This window comes from Pagrus major, chromosome 10 (genome assembly GCF_040436345.1).
Source record: "Pagrus major chromosome 10, Pma_NU_1.0".
NCBI classification, from domain to species: domain Eukaryota; kingdom Metazoa; phylum Chordata; class Actinopteri; order Spariformes; family Sparidae; genus Pagrus; species Pagrus major.
The window spans coordinates 1794618-1821828 of record NC_133224.1 but is presented as its reverse complement, the minus strand read 5'-3'; the positions used below and the strand labels follow the sequence as shown (position 1 = coordinate 1821828).

The 27211-nt window shown below is 39.4% G+C and overlaps 1 protein-coding gene and 1 long non-coding RNA gene across 2 annotated transcripts in view; both read left to right on the top strand.

Annotated features, from left to right (window-relative positions):
• LOC141004048 (butyrophilin subfamily 3 member A3-like) overlaps positions 1-27211 on the top strand; it is an 81868-nt gene that overhangs the window by 8504 nt on the left and 46153 nt on the right. The gene's annotated exons all lie outside the window — the stretch shown is intronic.
• LOC141003199 (uncharacterized) lies at positions 7094-8431 on the top strand. Its single transcript, XR_012179692.1, has 2 exons — positions 7094-7157; positions 8082-8431. It is a non-coding gene; the product is annotated as an uncharacterized lncRNA (long non-coding RNA).

Below are 27211 nucleotides of genomic sequence, written 5' to 3'. Positions count from 1 at the left end.
CATCCATAAACTGTGAGGATTGATTGTCACAGTGTGTCTGCAGCTGCCAGGGGCGGGGTGGCCACAGGGAGGTTCGGGAGGATTCCCGAACGGCCGGTCTGTTCTGGGCCGAACCGGCCGGTGGTCAGATTTTTTTTTTTGTTTTTTTTTTTTATGTAAAACGGGGCCGCGGCCCGCGATTAAACAGGCAGCCTGCCCTTACAGCCCTTGTAGGTGGCAGATTGGACTCAGACTGGGTCACTCTAATATCTTGCATTTTAAGGGGGGATACGAGCGCCCCCCCCCCCTCAATTTGAGCTGATCCTTGTTCCTATTGACATGTGATTGGCTCAGCCGCTCAGTCAGAAGAACGGCTGTTTTCCTGTTAAAAAAACAAAGAAGGAAGGAAGGAAGAGGGGCAGGATCGCGATGATGAAAAGAAAGAAGCCAGAGAAAGAGATGGGTGGAGCAGAGAAAGTGAGGATGAAAAAGAAAAGAAAGTTGATAGAAGACGCAGCAAAATGCGCGAAATTAACCGATATGTTCCGTCGTGGTGGGACCAAGGTCGGCCAGGCCGGTGATGACGACACGGGTCCGAGCAGCACGGCCACAGCAGGTTAACAAGCACCGTCTACACCGCGCCATCATCCCAGACAATATAGTGTTTGTGTTTCAGGACACAGACAGAGCTATCAGTAAAGTTACACAATAAATAAATCATTAATTTGCTTTGTCAATTAAAAATAAAATCCATAGGCTACCAACTGACCATAAAACACTAAAATTCATTGCAATAATAAATAAATAAATAACATTCTGTTTTAAAGATATAATTTAAAATTATAAATATATATATAATATAATACGGCTATATTTCCTGTTATGTTTCTGCATTAGTGTGTGTGTGTGTGTGTGTGTGCGTGCGCGGCACTTTTCTTAAATTGAATTTTCGATTTTGTTTGTGTTCTAACACTGAATTATTTGCAAAAGTACTATAAATGTTATCATTGTTGCTGTTAATGTTAGACACAGATAATGCCAGTCATGAGAGTGAGGAGGAGAGAGGGACAGATGAGGAGGGACAGGAGAAGGAGGAGGAGGAGAAGGAGTAGAAAAAGGAGGATTAAACAGGGAGAGGAGAAAGAAGAGGAGGAGAAGAGGGAGGGAGGGAGAGAGAGAGAGAAAGGAGGAGCAGCAGTTTGTACAGTATATTGAACAGGTATTTTTTCACACACACACACACAGTAGTTTTGTTGGTTGAAAATAAAGTATTTGTGTTTAAATTACGGTTCTACTTGTGCCCTTCGTGCGATCGGATAAAAGGCCTCTCCAAACCAAGCTCCCGGGCTGAATTTCAACCCCAGCCCGCCCCTGGCAGCTGCTGTTCCCTGTAAGAAAAGCTTCAGTTCACAGATATATGTGATGAATCTGCAGCCTCTGACTTGAGGAGTGACACAGGATCATTACATCACAGCTGTTTGAAATATTTACCTTCATTATATCACATAAAACAACACTAAACTGCTAAAAAGCAACTAAATTCACTTTTTCACATGCTCCGTTATAAAAATGTAAGTGTGATTTCCACCAACAAAATCCAATACACAAACCACCATCTGCCTTTGGCTGCAGATTTCATGTCTTGCCATTTCTTTATCATCACACTCTTTGATTAATAATCCACCTCATGCAACCCTTCAAACAACCACATTATCTGTGCAGCCAAAACTGTTAAAATCCTATTAATTCATTTTTAAATCATTAGTGATTACTATATGGACATTTTCTGCCACTTGTCTGAGCCCTCTAGATGGACACATGCACCTCAGGAGGGTTACATTTTTCTGTGACTGTTACAAATAACTGAAAATCCTAATTATTATCTCTGTCACTTCAATGTACAAACATACAAACTGAAATGGACTCTCATCTTTTCTTTCCTTCCAGTTTGATGAAAAACAAGTTGAAGTCCAGCAGCTGCAGCAGGAGATTCAGAAGATGGAGACCAACATGAAGACCCTGACGGAGGAACTGTCCAACAACAAGGAGGTTCATCTTTGACCTTTGTATCTGCTCTCATGTTTGTGGTCCTGTTCAAGAGGATTCAGGGTCAATATGTGAAAGTTCAGTGTTGAGTGTGCTGGTCTGCTGTAGAGGTGAACATCACAGATCACTTGAATCATTTTGTTCAATTCAGTTCAAAGACTCATAGTCAAACATAGTGAAGGCAGTAAAAACCTTCACTGGCTCCTGGGTAAGTGGTGGAGAAGCAGTCCAACAGAGCAGGGTGGTGGCTTTAGGACAGGTCTTTGTGTAGTCTTGTCAGAGGTATGATGTGTGTTGGTGGTGGTGATGAGGTCAGAGCACGATGTCTTTTCTTCACTGACAAACTTGTTGACCATGACTCCATCACAGGACAAATGAAATCAGTGGTTAAACCTGTTTAAAAAGGATGATAGTTATCAGTCTTCATGGCCTCATGTACAGTAACACATGTCATCAGTAGCCAGGCTCTGATTGGCCAGCTATGCACGTGCATATTTTCAGTGGGTGGATATGTGTGCATGGTTAGAGCAGTGCTGCACCCACAGAGTCCAGTAGAGCAGGAAGCCCGTGTGAGACAGAACAGCTCATGGTGCTACTAAAGGTCTAAAACTCCACAGAGAAGCTTCAAGATTAAACCATCAACATATTTTAATTTAATGAAACAACATTGTCTCTAAATTTCTCTCTTTCTCCTAAGTCGGAAAGAAGCCGAGCTGATCCAGTCCAGTCTGATCCAGTCCAGTTTGATCCAGTCCAGTCTTCCTCCTCTTGGGTAAGCTGTCATGTAGAAGGACAATTTATTCAGTCTGGTTTCCTCATGTAGTAAATCAGAGTGAAAACACGAGACAAACTAGTTTTCATTCCTTCACTGGTCAAACTGTGAAACTTTCAACCACAGTTGAGTTTCTCATTTGTACCTAAAATACAAAATCAATCAGACTCATTTAATGAGAAAACAGCACTTGTAAACAGTGTTACAAAGTGCTGTACATGGTTGAACCAGGATTAAAACATGTCAGGAGACAATGAGGCCAATAACATCATTAAAATAATACTAAAGTAAAACAGAATAATAAAAACAGACATTGCATGTTTGAAATGTGTAAGTGTTCATAAGAAGCCTTTTTTAAAGAAAACAAAAAAAAATCTTTATTCTCTTGTCAGTAATTTTTATCTGTTCTTCTTTCAACCCAAGTGGCCGTTTGTTGCCAGGCAGAGGTTCCTGGAGGAGCAGCAGAAGTTAAAGGAGGAGCAGCAGAGGAGGGAGGAAGCTGAGAACAAAGTTCAGACCCTGGAGGAGGAGCAGCAGAAGAAGACCAGGGAGGTTTGGATTTGTATTCTTCACAGAACATTTATTTTCAGCCTCCTACCTGATTCATTTTCCTCCTCCTTCAAATCTGTCTCCTCAAAAAATTGAGTATGAAGGTTTTCATCACTATGAAAGTACAACAGAAAACAACAGTATAAATATTTTATTTTATAAAACAGCAGTTAAACAGCTGAAGTTCAGGTCAAGACTGAGAGCAGAATGACTCGAGTCCTTCTCAAAACACAGGACCACTGTCTTTAGAGATCATCACATGTTCATTTATTCTCTTCCTCATTAAGTTCAAATGCAGAATGAATCAGAGTTTTACATTGGACTGATTGTTTAAAATAATAAATACCAAGTCTCTGATCAAGTCTTTCTCCATGTCTCTCTTTAACTCCCAGATGGAGAGAAGCAAAGATGAAACCAACAGGAAGCTCCTGCAGGAGAGACGGGAGAAAGAGGAAGCTCAGAGGGAAGTGAAGACGCTGAAGGATCAGTTGAAGTCCAAGAACAGAGAGGTTAATCTGATCATTATTAACTTCATGAATTCAGATTTACATTACATTTACATTTAGGGCATTAACCAGATGCTTTTGTCCAAAGCGACTTACAATAAGTACATTTGTCACAAGAAAGAAACCACAACATATCACTGCTGATAAAGTAGAAAAGATAGAAACAATATTCAAGCCCTCTTCCGAACAAAGTAGCTGCCATTTATCAAGGACACCTTTATAAGTGCTATGATGTAAGTGCTAAAGGTAGGAACATACAAGTGCGTAGTTTGTTTGTTTTTTGTTTTGTTTTGTTTTGTTTTTTTTGGGGGGGGGGGGAGTCATGCTATGCGGGGTCGCGGTGAAGTCTGAACAAGTGAGTCTTGAGTCTTTTGTGAAAGATGGCGAGTGACTCTGCTGTCCTGACATTGGTCGAGAGTTCGTTCCACCACTGAGGCACCAGAACAGAGAAGAGTCGCTGGGCGGTCTTTGTTTGCTCTCAGCGATGGCAGTACCAGCCGGCCGGCTGATGTAGTAGAGCAAAGTGCTCGCGCAGGGGCGTGTGGTCTGATCAGTGTTTGGAGGTAGATTGGTGCAGTTTGGTTGACGGCCTTGAAGACCAGCACCATGGTCTTGAATCTGACGCGGGCCGCAACAGGAAGACAGTGGAGGTCCCGGAGGAGGGAGGTCACATGGGAGAGTTTGGGTAGATTGAAAACAAGGCGCACTGCAGCGCTCTGGATACGTTGCAACGGTTTAGTCGCAGAGGCTGGGAGTCCAGCCCAGAGTGAGTTACAGTAGTCCAGGCGGGAGATGACCAGCGATTGAACCAGGAGATGCGTCACTTCCTTTGTGAGGAAAGACCGGATCCTGCGGATGTTGTAGAGGACAAATCTGAGCTGAACTTTTTCTGCTTCATTGTGTTGAACTGTTTTTGTTTAGTTTATGATAAAAGGTGAAATGACAAATATCACAACAGGCGTGCAGACAAGTCAGGTCGTGTCAAAACCAGAATGTTTAAGATCAGGACCAAATCAAAGAAGGAAGAATAGTTTTATTTTTACTTTTTTATTTGTTTGTTTGTTCATCTGTAATAAAACAACAACATATTTCAAAAGACTTTTAGCTCTTAACTGAGGTGGATTGGCTGATATGACATCTATAAACTGGTTTATAATTAAGTTGTAACTGAATTGTGTGCACATTAACATATTGTTACCACATTATCACTGGTGGTTCCAGTTTGACACAGACAGATTCTTTGACTCCTCTTTCAAACCATCTGTCTTCTCTGGACAAGATGTTCACATTGTTGTCCTCAAAGGGATGATTTGTCTCCTTCAGATGTAAGTGGACAGCAGAGTCTTGACCTGAGGAGTTGGTCCTCCTGTGTTGTCCCATTCTGAGAACTAATCCATAACCATAAGTTCAATGTATAAAGTGTCAGGCCTGGACTGAAATGAGGACTCAGATGCAGTGGATATCACGGACAAGCACACTTTATTGATGTCAGATCCTTCTTTGAAGAGTGACAAACAATTGGGCTATGAAAAACTCCCTTAATAACTAAGGCCTGGCAAGATAACTCACGGAAGAAAAAAAACTTCCTAATAAAGGGAAATCTCTCATAAAAGGGAGAGACAAAAAAAACACATTAGAATCAGGGAAGACCCTAAAACATAAATCGCTCCCGAAGGAGGAAAACAAAAGGCTAGATAACAAATCAAAGCGCTCCCGAAGGAGGAAAACCAAAACTACTGCTAAACAGGACAAAAGAAAAAGGCTCACCTAAACAGGAGGCTCTACAACTATCTAATACAATCTAAACACAAAATCGCTCCAAAAGGGAGGACAGAAAACATTTTACAAAATAATACAAAACAGACGCTAAACTAGAAAACTTTACAAACGAAAAATCACTCTCAAAGGAGGAAACAGAAAACAACTTATGTGGTGTATCAAAACTCTTGGCAAAACTGACTATGACTATGATAAAGGGCTTGGTTGCACGGACCAGGACGAAACACTTTGGCACAAGACAAAGGGGAGACGCAGACTATAAGCACATGAGGGTAATGGGGAACAGGTGGAAACAATCAGGGATCAGGTGAGACAATCAGACCGGTGACACATGAGGAAGGGCAAGTGACCTGAAACGAGAGGAGAGTTAGATTTCAAAATAAAACAGGAAGTCACGAGACAAAAACCCAAGACAAGACAAACCTCACCGCAGTGTGACATAAAGAGCCACTGTGCAGCACCTGCTCAGCAGCAAACAGCAGACAGACACAGTCAGAGACTAACTGGTGAACAAAGTGGAGCATTTAGCTGTTAAAGAGACAGATATTTCCCTCAGGAGCTGCTGGAGACTCACTACTGTAAGATGCTCTGCTCCTCATATTTTATTTTTAGCTCATTTAAATGAATAACAACATTAAATTTATAATATTTTTAAATTCTCATCAGAATCAAGAACCACCATGAATATCTTTAAGAAGTTTCTTGTAGTGAACGTGGTCCTATAGTCCTCAGTGTTTACAGTATGAATCTACTGAAGTTCACCTGAAACACAAACAGGTGTCACACTGAATCTGTTTATTATATAAATATGATGAAGATCAGATTGTGTTCATGTACATTGTTTCTGATCATCAGTTAAGAACAGCACTGATTGTTACAGCTTGTATTTACAGGATATATTTACAGTATAAATGTGCTCAAAGCAAACAGAAGCAGATATATGTGACCATTATTAACAGATAATAAACCTTCAGCCAATCAGAGCTTAGTTTACATCCTGAGTACTGAATGAAACAACATCTGATCTAATCTCTGTTTCCCTCCCAGTGGGAGAAGAAGTTCAAGGTGGAGGAGAAGAAAAGAAAGAAAGCTGAAGAAGACATGGAGAAACTAAAGACGGACCAAAAGACCGAGGTTCCTTTCTTTCTTTCTTTCTCTCTTTTATGTTTTACCTTTTTTTACATGTAGGTGTGTTTGTAGTTATTTTCCACAAAAATAATCTGTTTATTATATAAATATAATAAAAATCAGATTGTACTTTTTAAATTTACAGTATGAATGTGCTCAGAGCAAACAAGTTAACCTGAGCCAAACTATTTGCACATTAAAAGGTGATCAATCACAACTTCCAGCCAATCAGAACTTAGTTTTTATACAGATCAGGATATTGTCTTCACTAAATGAAGCCCTCGAAAAACAAAATGTCTCTCATCTTGTCTCTGTGCATCTCTCTTTTCTCTCCAGGTCCCTCAAGGAGAACAATGAGAAAACTGTGAAAAAGCCTACAGATGGAGCACGATACCAAGGTTCCTTCTATTTATTCTTTGTTTTATATCTAAAACATTGTTTATTAATTTAGCCGTTTTCATTTCCTTCATCGACTTCCTGTCTGCTCTGTGCTGAATTCGGCTGAATTGCTGTGTCGTGCTCCAGCATCCGGCAGATATAGAAGCCTTGCGTATCTGCTCCAACATACACAGCACAGCAGAGCCAGTGGAAGTAAACACATTGACTGGAGAGAAACCTATCAGCTCCACTGCCGTGGTGGATCAGAGACGGACTGAACACGTAGGGTTCAGGGTTAAGTCGAGTCGAGACGGTCGAGGTTTTCTGCAGTTTAACACTGCTCAAGACCACGATATCAGATTATCACTGGACGATTATCGTGGCCAAAAGAATTCACAAAGGTTCTCAGTCCGGTTCATCTTAACTTCGCTGATTGTGTGTTTTGTCTTTTTTTTGTGACAGATGGAAAACAATTCTTATATCGGTGTAGGGAGGTGGAGAGAGAGTCTATGTAACCATAACTGTTGTTTCAACATGATTTTGCACCGCACTGTTAGACACATGAGTAGCAGCTAACAGTTAACTGTTACTGCAGCATCTTCTTCTTCTTTTTCTGTTGTATGGCAGTTAGCAACAGTGTTAAGTTGCTTTACTGCCACCTACCATCACAAAGCAACAACAGAAAATTGATTGAAGAGGAGCTGGATTATATTATCATTAGAATGTTATTAACACAATATCAATATTTCATTTTTTGAACATCATAGTTGTCAATACCAGTTATCGCCGACACCCCTAACTCAAACATCATGGTCCACCTGTCTGTTACCTGGATACATCTGAGATGAAGTCGTGTGTCTGACACACACACGCCTCATATAGCACATATGGTATATAGTAGCTCATTCTTACTGTTCTGGTGTGTATTGTTTCCCTGGATGCAGGAGGACACCAGCACCCACATTCATGGACATCATGTCTTCAAGTAAAGATTTGAAGGAGGATTCATGAGGATTTAGAGAAGGAACCGTGGTGCTGAGAGAATCCAACTGCACTTCCATTAAACTATGTGGTGATGTGATGTTCTGAAGATGGACTGCTTGAAGATGGAAGTGCATTTTAGATACTTTGCCCTGTTCGTCCGGACTGTGTTGTTTTATGCGGGGCATATAAATGCAGACAACCCAGCGAACATATCCCTGAAAAAACACTTCTTATGGTTGAAGTAAAATTTCATTGTGAAATCTCAAATATTGAACTGTTGTAAACTCAAAATCAAAACGTGAGCTAATATAACTCATAAAGTGTTTTTGCTTTTTTACTGGACTAAATATTTATATAAAAATGTCATGTACTGCAACACAAATATACATTTACAGTAGTTATGTTGTTCATGTATTTTGTGTTTTACATTGTTTGTAATTCAACTTTTCAATTCAGAATTACCTGATCTATTTTTCTGCATAATGAGATAGAAAGTTTGTATGTAATATGTGTGAAATATTGACTTCAATGTATGTTTTTACAATACATAATTAATTTACAGTGATATTTGTTCAGTCTTTGATATTTTTATACTGTGGATGATTAAAACCATGAATGAAACCTAAATGTAAATGTAACTCAAAAGTTAAGACTAAAACAAACCTAAAAATTAAAAAGCAAAAATGACATGAAAGCTTTTTAAATATGTCTTTTAAAATGATTAAAGAGTTTCATGGCGAGTTAAAGCTCCTTTTGTTGGTTTCCAGACCAGGGGGAGCCATTGGTGCTACCTACTGTCCTCGCCTTCTTCTACTTGTGTCTCACACAAGAGGTGATGGTTGACATGGCGGACTCCACCATGACCAATAACTGAAACAGCTGAACATTTATTAAGCTCTGATCAGAGAAGAGTCACTCCTGCAGAGTCAGCATTAAAGTGTGATGTGGAAATCTGTGCCCTGGGATTCACAATCCTTGCGCTCAGATTTTACCCTCCTCTCATTGATCAGCACAGCGATGGTGATATTGAGATATTGATAGTGATCAATGAACAATAAAGTTGATGACAACAAATCTGTTTTACTGTATATGAGCAAAATGATCTATTTAACTGGAGGAGGAGGGTCTCAGTCCTGTGATCGGACCAGACAGGACATACAGACTATCATCCTGATTAATAGGGGATGGTGTGGGTGGGTGAAATAATACTATAATAATACTAATAATACCTCAGTCAGTTGATGATTTTAGTTTCCATTGACCGTTGTTACGTCATTTTGTTCTCAAGTTATACAATGTACCTCAGTCAAGAATTTCAACTTGAAAAATGTGTCCATTAAGATCTGATTTGTGTTCAAAGTGTTCCCTTCATGATTCTGAGCAGTGTATATATATTTGGGATTTCTTGTTTAATAATAATACACTGAAAAAAAGAAAACAAACCTTTTTGAACCACCCCCCCAAAAAATGGTAAGTTTGTTTACATTTTACTGTTTTCCAGATTGAATGAAGCAGCCTGTCCTCATCAGGAAAACAACCATATACGTCCTCTATGAAAGCAGCTTATTACAAACCATATTGACATTTCTTTTTTAATGTCAATATGGTTTGTAATAAGCTGTCACCTCCTACAGGTTATATTGGCTTGATGGCAACGTCTACGTACCATACGCTCAAGCTGCTCTCACAGCAACTCAGTAGGGTTGAGCTCTTTGCTTCTCTGCCTAGAGGGCCAGCATCCTGAAGATGTCTCTTCACTGTTGATGAAAAACTAGAGATTATGATGACTCTGAGACCCTGACCTGTCTTCTTGCCCAGTTGTGCACCAGGGCCTTCTACTTCTCTTTTTACTCTTGCTAATCTGTTTTACTGTATATGAGCAAAATGATCTATTTAACTGGAGGAGGAGGGTCTCAGTCCTCTGATCGGACCGGACAGGACATACAGACTATCAACCTGATTAATAGGGGATGGTGTGGGTGGGTGAAATAATACTATAATAATACTAATAATACCTCAGTCGGTTGATGATTTTGGCTTCCATTGACTGTTGTTACGTCATTTTGTTCTCAACAAGTTATACAATGTACCTCAGTCAAGAATCTCAACTTGAAAAATGCGTCCATTAAGATCTGATTTGTGATCAAAGTGTTCCCTTCATGTTTCTGAGCAGTGTATATATATTTGGGATTTCTTGTTTAATAATAATACACTGAAAACAAGAAAACAAACCTTTTTGATGCACCCCCCAAAAAATGGTAAGTTTGTTTATATTTTACTGTTTTCCAGATTGAATGAAATAAGTGAATGAAGCAGTCCTGTCCTGACATTTCTTTTTTAATGTCAATATGGTTTGTAATAAGCTGTCACCTCCTACAGGTTGTATTGGCTTGATGGCAACTTCTTACGTACTATACGCTCAAGCTGCTCTCACAGCAGCTCAGTAGGGTTGAGCTCTTTGCTTCTCTGCCTAGAGGGCCAGCATCCTGAAGATGTCTCTTCACTGTTGATGAAAGACTAGAGATTATGATGACTCTGAGACCCTGACCTGTCTTCTTGCCCAGTTGTGCACCGGTGCCTCCACTTCTCTTTTTACTCTTGCTAGAGTCGTTTGCACTGTTCTTTGAAAGGACATTTAAAAACAGAGTTTAAAAGGTGCTTTGAAAAACAAGCAAAAGCAGGAAACTCAAGAAGACAATATTACAAACAATTAACACAAAAAACATGTGTTTGCTAACACAATGTCCAATTGGACTACAGGAGTGATGTCTGCTGAAAATGGTCTTCTGTACACACACAGTCATGGTCAAAAGTTTATGTCCACTTATCATGGCAGTCTTCAGTTCCAGTGATTTCTTCAGCGCTCATTGTTTGAGAATAAATTGGAAACTATCACCTGCTGCTGAGAGAAAACTGGTCAGGATGGTCAAGACTCAACCAAAAACCAACAAAAAGCAAGTCTGCAGTGAATTAGAAGCTGCTGGAAGACAAGTGTCAGTGTCCACAGTCAAGTGTGTTACATCATTGGAACTGAAAACTGCCATGATGTACATGTTCTTTACAAGTGGATGTAAACTTTTGACCACGGCTGTATGGATGTATTTCCAGCTAAAATAGTAATTTACTACAGTCATAATGTCTAAACTGTATTTCTGATCAGATTAATGTTAATTTAATTGAAAAATGTATTGATTTTCTTTTAGAAATGAGAACATTTCTAAATCACCCCAAACTTTTGAGCAGTAGTGTAGACAGTATACTGTGCGTCCATCCCAAATGATGTAACCAGAACCGCCCACATACTTACATGCCTCCTTTATGTGGGCATGTCAGGCATCAACTATGTTTATTGGCCATAAAAGAACAATGGTTACATGTATGCTTCAATAAAATCATACATTTACATTTGTGCACCTTATTAATTCTTAACTTGGTGATTAAAATGTTCCTTTTGCTTATCATCAGGTGCTGCCTCGTCACCACTCATCAGTCTATCAGGGCTTGACCAAAACAAAAGAGGACTGGTTCTGCAGTGTAACTCTACAGGCTGTAAAGGTTGCTGTTGTTCAAGACCAAAATGAAAATTGAAAACAGGGACTGCAAAATGCCAGTTTGAAGGAAAGAGAGAATTATGTTAAATATTAATGTTCCTGTTTGGATCCTTATGTCCTTATTTTGAGACAAACATTCTGACTTCATTATAACTTACCAGAACTTTTATTGGAAGTTTGTTGACTTTCTTTGTAAAACATGGCTTTGTGTACTTCCTACTGAGAAACTATTCTCCATTATTAATGCCCAACATTTAATTCTGAAACTGAACTTTTACAAAGAAAACAGTTGAAAAATACACTCAAAATAATTACAAAGTTCTCTACGTGTCTAAAGTCTCTGGTCTCTCACTACGTTCACCTTTCTGTTATATTTTCAGTTCATTATTTCAGTTCATTAGTTCAGTTTGTTGCTATTTTGGGACTGACAGACTACAGACAAACACGGGTGACGCAGTAACACAGCAGATGGTTTGATGTGAATATTTAGACAGGCTGACTTTACACTTCCTTATATACATTCGAGACACATCTGACCCTTCAAGCTACTCAAACCATGAACTATTTGTTGTGTCCACTGAGCCTCCTGAACGCCTCATCTACATACATACAGACACGTTCTCATGTGGTTTGTGTCTGAGGAGCTCAAATTATCACCAGCATCTGTGACTCTAAAACAGAACACAGAACAACATTTACTGACTGAGAGAACTGACATGTGGCTTTGTAAAAATAGTCAATGCATCAGTCAGTACCTCTGTGGTTTTTAACCTTGTCTGAGCCTGAGAAAGTCAAACAGCCACTGCAAGACTGGACACGTAGCACAGAGAAGCTTAACAACAAACTAAAAATATAATACAAGTAATAAAAACATGAAGATGAAATGTAAAACAATCGCGGTGACTGTCTGAAGTGCATCTTTTCTGACCTGTCAGATTTCTCAGACCCAAAGCATGATCAGGGATCGTAATGACTAAACAAGCTTCCAAGACTCTGTGTTGGTCATTTATCAGTCCGTTACTTGTATACCAGTATGCATCATTTGTGTGTAACGCTGACTTTCCAACAGTGAAGCAGTCCCACCAGCAGCAGCAGCAGAGCCACCATCAAAATGGTGAAAACAGTCCTTAAGAGGAGGAGGACATACAAGGAGGGACACGTCTCTCTTGGCTCTTCTGTAAGGACAAGACAATATATCTGCTGTAAGAGCATGGAAGCATTAGCAGGATGTAACAGGCTGTCTCTAGGGCTGCTGGAAATCTACTGGGTTGATGTTCTGCTCTTAAAATATCTATTTTAGCAATTTTAATTTGAATCATTTGAATGTTTTACCTCTGTCTGCCAAACAGCTCTCGAGTGATTCTCCAACATCAGACGTGTTACACTTGTAGAGCCCTTCATCAGACTTGGAAACAATGTGGATGGTCACTTCTCCCGTGGAGTTGCTCCCAAAGAGGAGGACACCTTCAGGGAAATCAACTGTGAGGTTGGAGGAAGTCTTCTGGTTTCTACAGCGCAGAGTGACCTTGGTCACAGGGAGGACACGACTCTCAGGGGTCACAGAACCGGCTGGAAAACAAAGGTTGGGTAGCTTTTCTCTTACATTGTTACACTCATTTAATCATGTTGTGGGAATTAGCACAATGGTTGATAACAGTTTTGTGTGTTCTTTTAGCTCTCTTTATTGTTCTTACACATTCAGGCGATAATCTCAAGGATTTCAAGCATTGATTTATGATAGAAAAATTAACACACCAATGACAGTGATAATGTGCTGGTGCTCTGCTTTTTAAAGAACCATTAGAAGAACAAATCAACATTCAGTTGCGCTCTGGTGGCACTGCAGACATAATTACAGCTATTATAACCTGAAATAGTGCAGAGTATAGTTTTACCTTTTACAACCAACCAGCTTCCAGGTGATGCTCCAAGTCCAGGGATGCTACACCTGTAGAGGCCTTCATCAGACTTGGAAACTCTGTTAATGGTCATCTTTCCTGCAGGACTGCTCTCCATGAGGACTTCATCTTTGTGGAAATCAGCTGTGAGGTTGGAGAAAGTTGCCTTGCTTCTGCAGTGTAGAGTCACAATATCTCCCACCATTAAAGGCAGAACAGGACTCTTCAAGATCACAGGACCATCTGAACAACGTGTTAAAAAGGGGGATAATTTATGCAGGTAATATATGGATATATAGATATAATAATAAAAATTAACCATATAAAGCAGTGTCGTCTGCATAGTGATTGATATTAACCAAATGTTCCTTGATATTTTAGACATAGACAGAAAAGTAAAGCAACAGGATGCTTAAAAAGTAATTACCATGTCCCTATATATTTTTGCTGATTGTAAAAATATACATTGAATAAAATAATCTGTTGATGACATGAATTTATAGTGTTGCTGATTGGAGATCACTGAATTCAGTTCAGAGTTTCACACTGCAAATAAGTGACCTCAAATAATTACAAATTTGAAATAGAGACAATATGCAGTGGCTTTAGAAATACAATGCATATACATACATACCAGTTATGGTGATATTGACACTGTTGCTCCTCTCTCCCCCCGCAGTTTCACACCAGTATTCTCCACTGTCCTCTGAATAGACTCTTTCAATAGTGCAGGAAGACCCTGTTGACGTCATCTTAATTTCACATTCTGGATCAAATTCCTTAGCACTCGTGTTCCCCCTCAGTTGAGTCAAACCATCAGTCCCGTCACAATGAAAAGAGACAGGCTCGTATTTGAAGTGCTGCAGACTGTTTGGAGCGATACGAAGAAAAACTGCATCTGAAACCAAGAAAAAGATGATAGTGTCTGCACGTAAAGAGCAAACAGAATTGGAATTTTATGAAGTTTTTAGTATGACAGATGAAACAAGATCGAAAAAGTCTCTGTGTCTTCGAAATGTGGCAGAATTAACCTGAACTTTTTGAAGAACATATTCTGGTATTTGCTAGAATCATTTGCTAGAATTCATTTGCTAGAATTCATTATATTAAATAAAACTGGAATTTAGAAAGCATAATACTAAAAAGCAAAATGTTAAAGAGTTTCTATTTCTCACTCACCACTTTTCTGAGTATAACTGTCCTGAACTTGTGTCCCCAGCAGAATAAATTCAAGCATCACTGGATAAAAACAGGAGCAAAGTAAATATCAGTCATAGATGGTTTGATCTACAGGATTTAAAACTAAAAGAAGAAAACCTGAGACTCACACAGTCTGAAGCAGAGCGATGTGACCTCCATGGTGTCTTCCTGCCGACTGTCTGACTGTCAGACGGAAATACAACTGAAGTGTGTTGGTGAGAACTTCCTCTTCCTGTGCAGTTATTTCTGATGTTGATGCAAGAGCTTGAGAGTCACAGTCACTTTAACATGAACTGTCAGTCCTTCAGTTGCAGACACTCACTCAAGAGAGATGACCATCCCTGCCCCTGCAGTTGGCTCATGAATCCCTTAGTTAGCTTAACCTGGGGTGGCTGAGTCCTTGTGTAAGACACTAAACAACATATTGCTCTGAATTGTTAAGCCAAGCTGTGCCCGGCAGCTTGCTGCCATTGTTGTGTGAGTGAAGTCTGATTGTAAAGTGCTTTGGATAAAACCACTGTGTAAAAGCATCCTGTAACTTCACTTCTGCAAGAATCCCAGAAAGCTTTTCTGCAACTCAGCTAAACATAAATTCTCCCAGTTATGATGAAAGGATTCAGGTCAAAGATCCAGTCAGATTAACTGAGGAAACAATAGTAGTCCTTTAATCTAAAATAAATACTCAATAACAAGTAACACAAAATGTAAAATTCTGCTGAGGGTAACATTTTAAAGACAGTCAGGGTTAGTCACTAAACTTTATGTAACTATAGGTCATGCATAATGATCCTCCATGTATTAAATTCATAATGGAAATGCTATGACAACTTCTGGCCACAAGATGTCCTTGTAGAGCCTGATGAATCAAAAAGTTGAATAGAGAACAAGAGAGGTGTGTCATCAAAACTACTGTTCAGTCAAAATCTGAATGGAGGAGTGTACACCTCTAAACCACCACAATTAAAAACAAAAGCAAGAGTTAAATGAATGAATGAATGAATGAATGCATGGCTCTCATTTCAGTCATGCACTTTGCATTGATGCTGCACTTGCACACAGGGAAAAAATGCTGTACAAAGCAGAATAATAGAAAAACTGAAAATACTTATGTACGTAGGCCCTGACCATCTAAACACATTTCACAACAATGATGAAGTCATTTCTGACCCCTGAAGAGAAGCTGAAAGTTTCTTCTGGAACATCTGCCTCTTTAAATTGCAAATACAACTGGTGGATTTGATTGCAGCTGTATAACTTTATATGAGTGATTCTGTGCTGACAGGCTCAAAGTTCAACCATTGCCATAGACACTAAAAGTTAAACTGAGCTTAGGAAAGCAGAGCCACTTACCATACAGTGTTTATAGTTGGTCTTTATAAATGATCATATTTGAACATTGTAAGTTTTAGCCTTTTATTAGAATTTGTAATAATGAAATATAATGTTTGATGCACACTTTAAATAAACTGTTTCTATTAACTTATGCTTCTGCCAAACATGAAAGGGATCCTTAATAATGTTGTTTGGATGGTGAATCTTGTTCCACAAAAAATATGAAAAAATAAAATACAAGTAATGCAGGAGTGCTTGGCCGTTGATAAAAGAGTGTGATAGTCGCAGCCTGTCAGTGATTTACAGACTTGGGCTGTGCAGTCTGATAAAGTAAGCGATATCATGCAGCAGGTACGTTGTCTTCTACATTTCTTTTGGGCTATTTTATCAGCTTTCAACTAAGTTGTGTTCAGCAATAGTAAATCACTTTACAGATCTCTTTACCAGTCTTCAGTTAGAGTTGTGGGATCTGTAGTAATGCTCTGTAACTCTGCATGACGTCCATGTTGTCAAAAGTGAAAGTTAAACTGCAGTACATGTTGTCATTATTTCTAAGTTTTGACTTTGAATCATTAGTAATGAGATATCCTGTCATTGACCATGTTTCACAGGTGGCAGACTGTACGTAAAATATGTATGGAAATGTTTTGATATAGTTGGGTCCAAAAGTCTGAGACCAAGACATCTCTAACTTCTATGTTCATGAATTTCAGAATATCTTTTTCTTTGGTATTTCCCCATTTTGCTTTAATGACAGCATGCACTCAAGGTCTTCAAGTGGTTGTGTCAAAGCTTTGAGGTGTGTTTGGGCTCTTATCATGCTTTACAACAAAGATATAAACCGGAGGGTGTAACATGTCTCTGAAGAATGGAGTTGTGCTCTTCTTGGACAGGCTGGAGTCCATTTTGTGCCAAAAACTGCCCCAGACTTGAATATTCCCACCACCATGTTTCACTGTGGATGTGAAGCTCTGTGGTATCATTCTCTCTCCTGTTTGTTTCACTCTTCTGTTACTGACATAAATCTATAACTTGGATTCATCAGTAAATGGGACTTTTTTGTATCATCCACTATGAAATGCTGGTATTTATCGGAGTATTTGTAATTATTTCCATCCTGAGAAGTGGTTTAGAAACTGCTCCTCGTCCTCTGAGACACTACAAGACAGCCTTCTTTTGCTGATTGGAGTCTCGTGTTGTTTATTTAGTAAATTCTGTATCTGTGACAAAGTTGCTTTTCTAACTCTCAGTCAACTCAGCTTGATGTATTGATCTTTGGATGGATTGGTCACTTTGGCTCTACAGTTTCTGAAAATCCAGTTTCTGGAGTTTCTTGCACTGCCCCCTCAGAAACCTTCAATCCATGTTTTGACACTGTGAAAGCCAGTCTTAGAAGTTTCTTAGAGTAACAATTTGACTTCAGAGAATTGTATTTACTCTGCTGAGGAATTACTGTTTTTAATGTAATAATTATTTTGCAAAAAAACACCAATTCCAAATTATTTTTCATTGTAAAGTCTGACTAGTCTATGTTGATTTTTTTCCCCAGAAGAATGAACTTCAATGTTCACTCAGACGCCTCAGTGTTTTGTTCTTCCATCTTCTCCTAGCACATTCATGTACAGGTAAACTCACACACGAATGCACACTCAACAAATCATATCAATAGACACCTGTAGAGCCTTATACATTTTAGTAGCTCTCACCAATTCGTTCCCATGCAGTCTGATACATTAAAGGGGTAGTCAGGAAAATCCTAAAACAGAGTTGAATCAGAGGCTACACACCAATAAATAGTAGCCTAAAGACTGTTGTAAAGACTTGTTGGGCATTGTTATACTTTTCCTCTGAAGGCAAGAATAATGTCACCAGTTTAGTTGATTGTGGGCGTATAAAGCGCCATCAGAGACTGGAGGTTTGCATGAAAAGGTCTCTGTGTGGTTAAGTTGATGCTAATTGAACACTTTGGTTCTAGGAGACATATTATGCTAATTTTCCAGGTAATACTACTAGAGTAGATGTAGATGAAAATATGTGTGACTGTAATCTTGTTATCTTCAGTTCAGTTCATGAACTGAACTGAACTGAATGAATGAACTGAACTGTAATCTTGTTATCTTTCGCAATGTAACTTTCTCATGTTTACATGGATAAAAATCTCAGTTTGCATGTAAGTACGCTAACACTGCTAACTACTAATAAAGTACTGCTGAGGCTCATAGGAATGCCATCAGTTTTGCAGGTAATTGGTCATGAACTAAACTACTGGACCAGTTTTGAACTGATGATGATGGAAAGTTCAAAAACTATAAAAATGTTGATGTTGATGCTTCAGCTAACCTCTCTCTCTTTAAGAGTGACCTCTGTTCAATGTCCTTCATTTACACTCAACTTGTTTTAGATTGAGGCTCTGCTGCTATGAGCACAGTACAGTGGTGGAGAATTTAACTCGTCCTGACAGAATAACCATATTTGTTTCTTTCCAGGTCAGTCTCAAATAATTGCTCCATCTCAGCCAATAGTAGCAAAAGTTGGTGATGACATCATTTTGGCCTGTCACTTGGAAACTGAAGTGGATGTTGTTGCCATGACGTTGGAGTGGACAAGATCTGACCTGAATGATATATTTGTCCATGTGAGACGTTCCAGTCAGGACGTGGGACGTATCCAACATTCATCATACAAAGGACGAACATCAGTGTCCATCGATGAACTGAAGCACGGAAACGTTTCACTGAAACTGTCCAAAGTGAAACCTTCTGATGCAGGAAGATACAAATGCTACATTCCAAAACTGGACACAGGATCTGTCGTCGAGCTCATTGTGGGTGAGTGGATACATAATAATCACATAATCTGGACATATAGTGACACAAGGTACAAACGCACGTCAATTAAACCAATCAGTGTCATCTCTTGTTCCCTTTAAAAGCCAGGTCCACCACATGTCATGTACCTCACACAGTGCCACATGACATGTGACCATGGTATGGCCTGCTTGTGGTTCAGATAAGTTGTCTGGCTGCATTATGATCTGTATTTAGTGTTTATGTAGGTGTGTGAATCAGCTTCACTGTTGAGCATTTACGAGTTAAACTGTAGATATATGTACATAAATCTGATGATGCTTCGGACAACGGGACACACCTCATGGTACCAGGGCTGTGTTGGGTCAACCAGGACGTCTAGTCACCCTTCCCTTGATGTTATATGTGTATAACATTGAGGGTTAGCCAGCTAGTTTTAGCAGACTTCAATAATATGAGGCAAACTTTTGACAGGTGATGTTGTTCTCTCAGGAGAGAATATTCACCTTCCACTGTGTCAGTTAAAACCAAACAGCCAATCAAAAGATTATCGTCAACATTCATAGAGTCAAAGGAAAGATATCAGTCGCTGTGGATTATTTCTGCGCCCTCCAAAGACTCAAAAGTAAAACTGATGAGAGAGCATAGACTGTGAAACATGAGTGAGTGTTAAGCAGTTGCACACACACAGCCGAGTGCTCATGGAGCAAAAGTGCTGCTTGCAAAGAAAGTTTTACTCTCGCAGATAATGTTGTCTGTGCTCGTATCACATGCATGCACCTGGTTCAGGGATGAACTGTTTGTTGGTCAAATAAGAGCTGTTGTTACACGTAAAAGACTGATCTGCTGGTGGTGAACAGCAAACTGAAGGTCCAAGAGACTGAGTGGTCCAAAGAAAATCAGTTTAAAGGCAAAACTACTGTGATTACATGTTTCACCACATTTAGTTATTAGCTTTACAGTTGTACATTTAGATCTGTGCACCTTTTTAACTATTGGTGATTGTATTACTGACACCTGTTTCAAAATGTTACCTTTGTTCATCATCAGGTGCTGCTTCCTCACTGGTCATCAGTCTGTCAGAGATTGACAGAAACAAAGGAGGACTGGTTCTACAGTGTAACTCTACAGGCTGGTATCCAGAACCTGAGGTGTTCTGGCTGGACGGTGAGGGAAACCTCCTCTCTGCTGGACCTACAGAGACAGTCAGAGGTCCTGATGACCTCTATACTGTCAGCAGCAGAGTGACTGTGGAGAAGAGACACAGCAACAGCTTCACCTGTAGAGTCCAACAGAACCACATCAACCAGACCAGAGAGAAACTCATACATGTTCCAGGTAGAAATTACTCTTAAAATTAATTATGTGATCACTGTTTTAGTTTCAAACAGCAGGTCCAGCTTTCTATAACTGCCATGTTATTCTGTGTTTTATCATTTCAGATGATTTCTTTGAGGTTCAGTCCAGTTCTTCTTCCAACACAGTTGGATTGGCTGTTAGTTTGGCTGTTAGTTTGGCTGTTTGCATCCTGGTTATTCTGATTCTTGTCTTTGTTGTGTGGAAATGGAGACAAAACAAAATCAGTGAGTCAGAAATTAATTTCAGTTTTTTGTAAATGTCTTTATACAGAATAGTGATGTGAAAATACTGTCTATCTACAGGACACAGTGCTGATAAAAACAAATTTGGTGGTTTATCTACTTTTATTTCCACTAAGTTCTCTTAGTTTTAAACCCATTTACCTGACTGTAGTCTTAAATGTCTGATATGCTGTGACACCTTCCTGAAATAAAGTAAAAGTCTTTTATTTTACTGCATTTGTTTTCACACAGAGACCAAGAGAAGCCACCGAGAAGAAGCAGAGGAACAGCAACTCATGACAGAACATGTAAGTAAACAGACAAGAAAGTTACATTTTTTATCTTTTCCTCTGAACTTTTGTTTCCAGCCTCCTACTTGTTTGTTGTCAGTTTAGTTTCCCTGTCTGAGTCCAAGTCTCTTCCACAACCAAGTCAAGTAAAGAACAGGTTGAAGAAGACTTGAGACCAGAATGATTTGACTTGATTCTTTGCCAGACAAACATCGAAAGTTGCATCTAATGCTTAAACAATATGACCATAGAGGCTGTATTTTCATGTCTGCACTCAGTGGAGAGACTCAAGCAGGTGGTTTCATTCAAATGCAGCAACATGAAGAGAGTTTTTGGTGCTTTGACTCAACTGGGTCTTAAATGTTGCACCTAGTGCAGACATGTCAAACATCTGTTTCCAGATGTAAAGTCACTCTGCTGCTAAATTAACTTTTCTGTTTATAACAAAAAAAAAAAACTGACAAAATGCAACAGAACAATGTCAGTTACCAGTGTACAACCAGTGGATGAGTTAAATAGACTAAATATGGAGCAATCAGCCTGTTCTGATCTACAAACTGTGAGGATTGATTGTCACAGTGTGTCTGCAGCTGCTGTTCCCTGTAAGAAAAGCTTCAGTTCACAGATATATGTGATGAATCTGCAGCCTCTGACTTGAGGAGTGACTCAGGATCATTACATCACAGCTGTTGAGCCCTGTAGACTGACACATGCACCTCAGCAGGATGATATTATTCATCTGTGTCTTCTAAATCTGTTACAAAGAACTGAAAATCATAGTTACTATTGATGCTTTGTCACTTAAATGTTTCGTCACCATGAGTTTCACAGCGGAGCATCACAGGGAAGCAGAAATGTTCCCACTGCTGCTGGTGTCTCATCTTAGAAAGCACTCTGCAGTCCAGGCAGGGTGGTGGCTTTAGGACACTTTTCTTTGTGTAGTCTTGTCTGAGGTATGATGTGTGTTGGTGGTGGTGATGAGGTCAGAGCACGATGTCTTTTCTTCACTGACAAACTTGTTGACCGTGACTCCATCATAGGAGAAATGAAATCAGTGGTTAAACTTGTTTAAAAAGGATGATAGTTATCAGTCTTCATGGCCTCATGTACAGTAACACATGTCATCAGTAGCCAGGCTCTGATTGGCCAGCTATGCACATGCATATTTAGTAAAAACACGAGACAAACTCATTTTCATGACAAGAGTTTTACTGGTCAAGCTGTGAAACTTTCGAACACAGGAACAGTTGAGTGTTTCTGTGTGTCATTTGTACTTAAAATCCATAATCAACAACAATCAGACTCATTTAATGAGATGATAATAATAATGTTTCTTTTAAACAGCACTTGTAAACAGTGTTACAAAGTGCTGTACATGGTTGAACCAGGATTTTTTATTTGTTTGTTTGTTTGTTTGTTCGTCTGTAATAAAACAACAACACATTTCAAAAGACTTTTAGCTCTTAAATGAGGTGGATTGGCTGATATGACATCTATAAACTGGTTTATAATTAAGGTGTAACTGAATTGTGTGCACATTAACATATTGTTACCACATTATCACTGGTGGTTCCAGTTTGACACAGATGGATTCTTTTACTCCTCTTTCAAACCATCTGTCTTCTCTGGACAAGATGTTCACATTGTTGTCCTCAAAGGAATGATTTGTCTCCTTCAGATGTAAGTGGACAGCAGAGTCTGGACCTGAGGAGTTGGTCCTCCTGTGTTGTGCCATTCTGAGTACTAATACATAACCATGAGTTCAATGTTACACATTATACAAATGGCAGAAGGTATGAAGCGCCACTGTGCAGCACCTGCTCAGCAGCAAACAGCAGACAGACACAGTCAGAGACTAACTGGTGAACAAAGTGGAGCATTTAGCTGTTAAAGAGACAGATATTTCCCTCAGGAGCTGCTGGAGACTCACTACTGTAAGATGCTCTGCTGCTCATTGATCCACCTGATAAACTAGTTGATGTCAAGAAGCTCACAGAGCAACAGAAGCTGCAGACAGAGCTGCAGACCAAGAAAGAAAGCAGGAGGGAGAAACATCTGTTGTTAAACCTTCATCTGAATCAATAAAGGTTCAGTATTTTGTCACTGGCTCCATCTTTCTGAGATCAGTGTCCATGTTATAAACACTATCACGCACTGCTGATGTGCTGCTGTAGAGCATCAGTGAGTTGTTGGGTAAAGAGCCACAGCTCCATGTAATAATGTGTAAACCTCATCAAGTGTTGTCACAGAAACTCTTCAGCCAGTTGATGTGAATGAGGAAGAACAGTGAGACAGACTGACTGAACTCTGCTGCTCACTCATCAGTTTCCTCCACTGACCTACACACCAACAGACCTGAGACCTGCTCTTTCTACAGACTGCTGCTGTTCATTAACATCAGTGTTTCACCTCTCTGTTATACTTACTGTTGTCTTACTGTTTATTAGACTGACATCCTGTAATAAGAGAGACGGTCTCTCATCTTCTGTCTGTATCTTCTCTCTGCTCTCAGGTTGGTGGTCTGAACGATCAGGTCGACAAGCTCAAAGAGGAGAAGACGAAAACTGAGAAAGATCGACAGGAGCTGCAGGCCATCACAAAACAGGTTTGTTTCTCATTGATGATGATTTTTGTTTCCACTGAAGATTTTCCACCAATTCTTTGTTTTTAGCCTAAAATGAAATATTTACTTCTTTATTTTAATTTTAGCTCATTTAAATGAATAACAGCATTAAATGTATGATATTTTAAATTCTCATCAGAATCAAGAACCACCATGAATATCTTTAAGATGTTTCTTGTAGTGAACGTGGTCCTATAGTCCTCAGTGTTTACAGTATGAATCTACTGAAGTTCACCTGAAACACAAACAGGTGTCACACTGAATCTGCTTATTATATAAATATGATGAAGATCAGATTCTGTTCATGTACATTGTTTCTGATCATCAGTTAAGAACAGCACTGATTGTTACAGCTTGTATTTACAGGATATATTTACAGTATAAATGTGCTCAAAGCAAACAGAAGCAGATATATGTGGCCATTATTAACATTATTCTCTCTTTTATGTTTTACCTTCTTTTTTTTTACATGTAGGTGTGTTTGTAGTTATTTTCCACAAAGACAGAATATTATGAACAATCCAACAACATAATATTGTTTCCAGCTGTTTTAAGAGCAGAAGGTATGAAGAGCCACTGTGCAGCACCTGCTCAGCAGCAAACACCAGACAGACACAGTCAGAGACTAACTGGTGAACAAAGTGGAGCATTTAGCTGTTAAAGAGACAGATATTTCCCTCAGGAGCTGCTGGAGACTCACTACTGTAAGATGCTCTGCTGCTCATTGATCCACCTGATAAACTAGTTGATGTCAAGAAGCTCACAGAGCAACAGAAGCTGCAGACAGAGCTGCAGACCAAGAAAGAAAGCAGGAGGGAGAAACATCTATTGTTAAACCTTCATCTGAATCAATAAAGGTTCAGTATTTTGTCACTGGCTCCATCTTTCTGAGATCAGTGTCCATGTTATAAACACTATCACACACTGCTGATGTGCTGCTGTAGAGCATCAGTGAGTTGTTGGGTAAAGAGCCACAGCTCCATGTAATAATGTGTAAACCTCATCAAGTGTTGTTACAGAAACTCTTCAGCCAGTTGATGTGAATGAGGAAGAACAGTGAGACAGACTGACTGAACTCTGCTGCTCACTCATCAGTTTCCTCCACTGACCTACACACCAACAGACCTGAGACCTGCTCTTTCTACAGACTGCTGCTGTTCATTAACATCAGTGTTTCACCTCTCTGTTATACTTACTGTTGTCTTACTGTTTATTACACTGACATCCTTTAATAAGAGAGACGGTCTCTCATCTTCTGTCTGTATCTTCTCTCTGCTCTCATGTTGATGGTCTGGTCAACAAGCTCACAGAGGAGAAGACGAAGAGTGAGGAAGAGCGACAGGAGCTGCAGACCATCATAAAGCAGGTTTGTTTCTCATTGATGATGATTTTTGTTTCCATTGAAGATTTTCCACCATTCATTTGTTTTTAACCTAAAATCTCATATTCATGTCTTTATTTCATTTTTAGCTCATTTAAATGAATAACAACATTAAATTTATGATATTTTAAATTCTCATCAGAATCAAGAACCACCATGAATATCTTTAAGATCTTTAACATCAGTGTTTCACCTCTCTGTTATACTTACTGTTGTCTTACTGTTTATTAGACTGACATCCTGTAATAAGAGAGACGGTCTCTCATCTTCTGTCTGTATCTTCTCTCTGCTCTCAGGTTGGTGGTCTGAACGATCAGGTCAAGAATCTCACAGAGGAGAAGAAGAAGAGTGAGGAAGATCGACAGGAGCTGCAGACCATCATAAAACAGGTTTGTTTCTCATTGATGATGATTTTTGTTTCCACTGAAGATTTTCCACCATTTCTTAGTTTTTAGCCTAAAATGAAATATTTACTTCTTTATTTTAATTTTAGCTCATTTAAATGAATAACAGCATTAAATGTATGATATTTTAAATTCTCATCAGAATCAAGAACCACCATGAATATCTTTAAGATGTTTCTTGTAGTGAACGTGGTCCTATAGTCCTCAGTGTTTACAGTATGAATCTACTGAAGTTCACCTGAAACACAAACAGGTGTCACACTGAATCTGTTTATTATATAAATATGATGAAGATCAGATTCTGTTCATGTACATTGTTTCTGATCATCAGTTAAGAACAGCACTGATTGTTGCAGCTTGTATTTACAGGATATATTTACAGTATAAATGTGCTCAGAGCAAACAGAAGCAGATATATGTGACCATTATTAACATTATTCTCTCTTTTATGTTTTACCTTTTTTTTTTTTACATGTAGGTGTGTTTGTAGTTATTTTCCACAAAAAGCAGAATATTATGAACAACCCAACAACATTATATTGTTTCCAGCTGTTTTAAGAGCAGAAGGTATGAAGAGCCACTGTGCAGCACCTGCTCAGCAGCAAACAGCAGACAGACACAGTCAGAGACTAACTGGTGAACAAAGTGGAGCATTTAGCTGTTAAAGAGACAGATATTTCCCTCAGGAGCTGCTGGAGACTCACTACTGTAAGATGCTCTGCTGCTCATTGATCCACCTGATAAACTAGTTAATGTCAAGAAGCTCACAGAGCAACAGAAGCTGCAGACAGAGCTGCAGACCAAGAAAGAAAGCAGGAGGGAGAAACATCAAATCAAATCAAATTTTATTTATAAAGCCCAAAATCACAATCACATTGCCTGAATGGGCTTTACAGCCTGTACAGTGAACGACATCCTCTGTCCTTAGACCCTCGATTCAAGTGAGGAAAAACTTCACGTTGATGGAAAAAAAAACCTTTTAACAGGAAAAAAAAGACGATGGAAGACACCTCAGGAAGAGCTAAAGAGGAGGGATCCCTCTTCCAGGACGGACAGACATGCAATAGATGTCGCATGTACAGAAAGAACAGCAAATCACAGTTTACAAGTTGCATTGACAGAATATCTGATACAAATTATAATAAATGTAAAGTGTGTGGATCCAGGAGACGACTGAGCAGACGAGGCATCGCCAAGTGGTGCCCGAGACACACAACCTCCTCTCCACCGTGGTGACCTGGAAGAGAGCAGGACACACAGGATAATTAGTGATAGATAGAGAGATCAGAATGAGGAGGCCTCAACATTTACAGGAATACAGTTATAAGGAGATAGTGAAACAGAGGAGGGCAATGATCCAACGGAGCACAGGGTGCGACAATCCAGGACCGACAGTATGTGGGGCTGCAGGAGCCTTGAGAGGGAGATGGTCCCAGGGGCCAAAAATCTATTGTTAAACCTTCATCTGAATCAATAAAGGTTCAGTATTTTGTCACTGGCTCCATCTTTCTGAGATCAGTGTCCATGTTATAAACACTATCACACACTGTTGATGTGCTGCTGTAGAGCATCAGTGAGTTGTTGGGTAAAGAGCCACAGCTCCATGTAATAATGTGTAAACCTCATCAAGTGTTGTTACAGAAACTCTTCAGCCAGTTGATGTGAATGAGGAAGAACAGTGAGACAGACTGACTGAACTCTGCTGCTCACTCATCAGTTTCCTCCACTGACCTACACACCAACAGACCTGAGACCTGCTCTTTCTACAGACTGCTGCTGTTCATTAACATCAGTGTTTCACCTCTCTGTTATACTTACTGTTGTCTTACTGTTTATTAGACTGACATCCTTTAATAAGAGAGACGGTCTCTCATCTTCTGTCTGTATCTTCTCTCTGCTCTCAGGTTGATGGTCTGAACGATCAGGTCAAGAAGCTCGAAGAGGAGAAGACGAAAACTGAGAAAGATCGACAGGAGCTGCAGGCCATCACAAAACAGGTTTGTTTCTCATTGATGATGATTTTT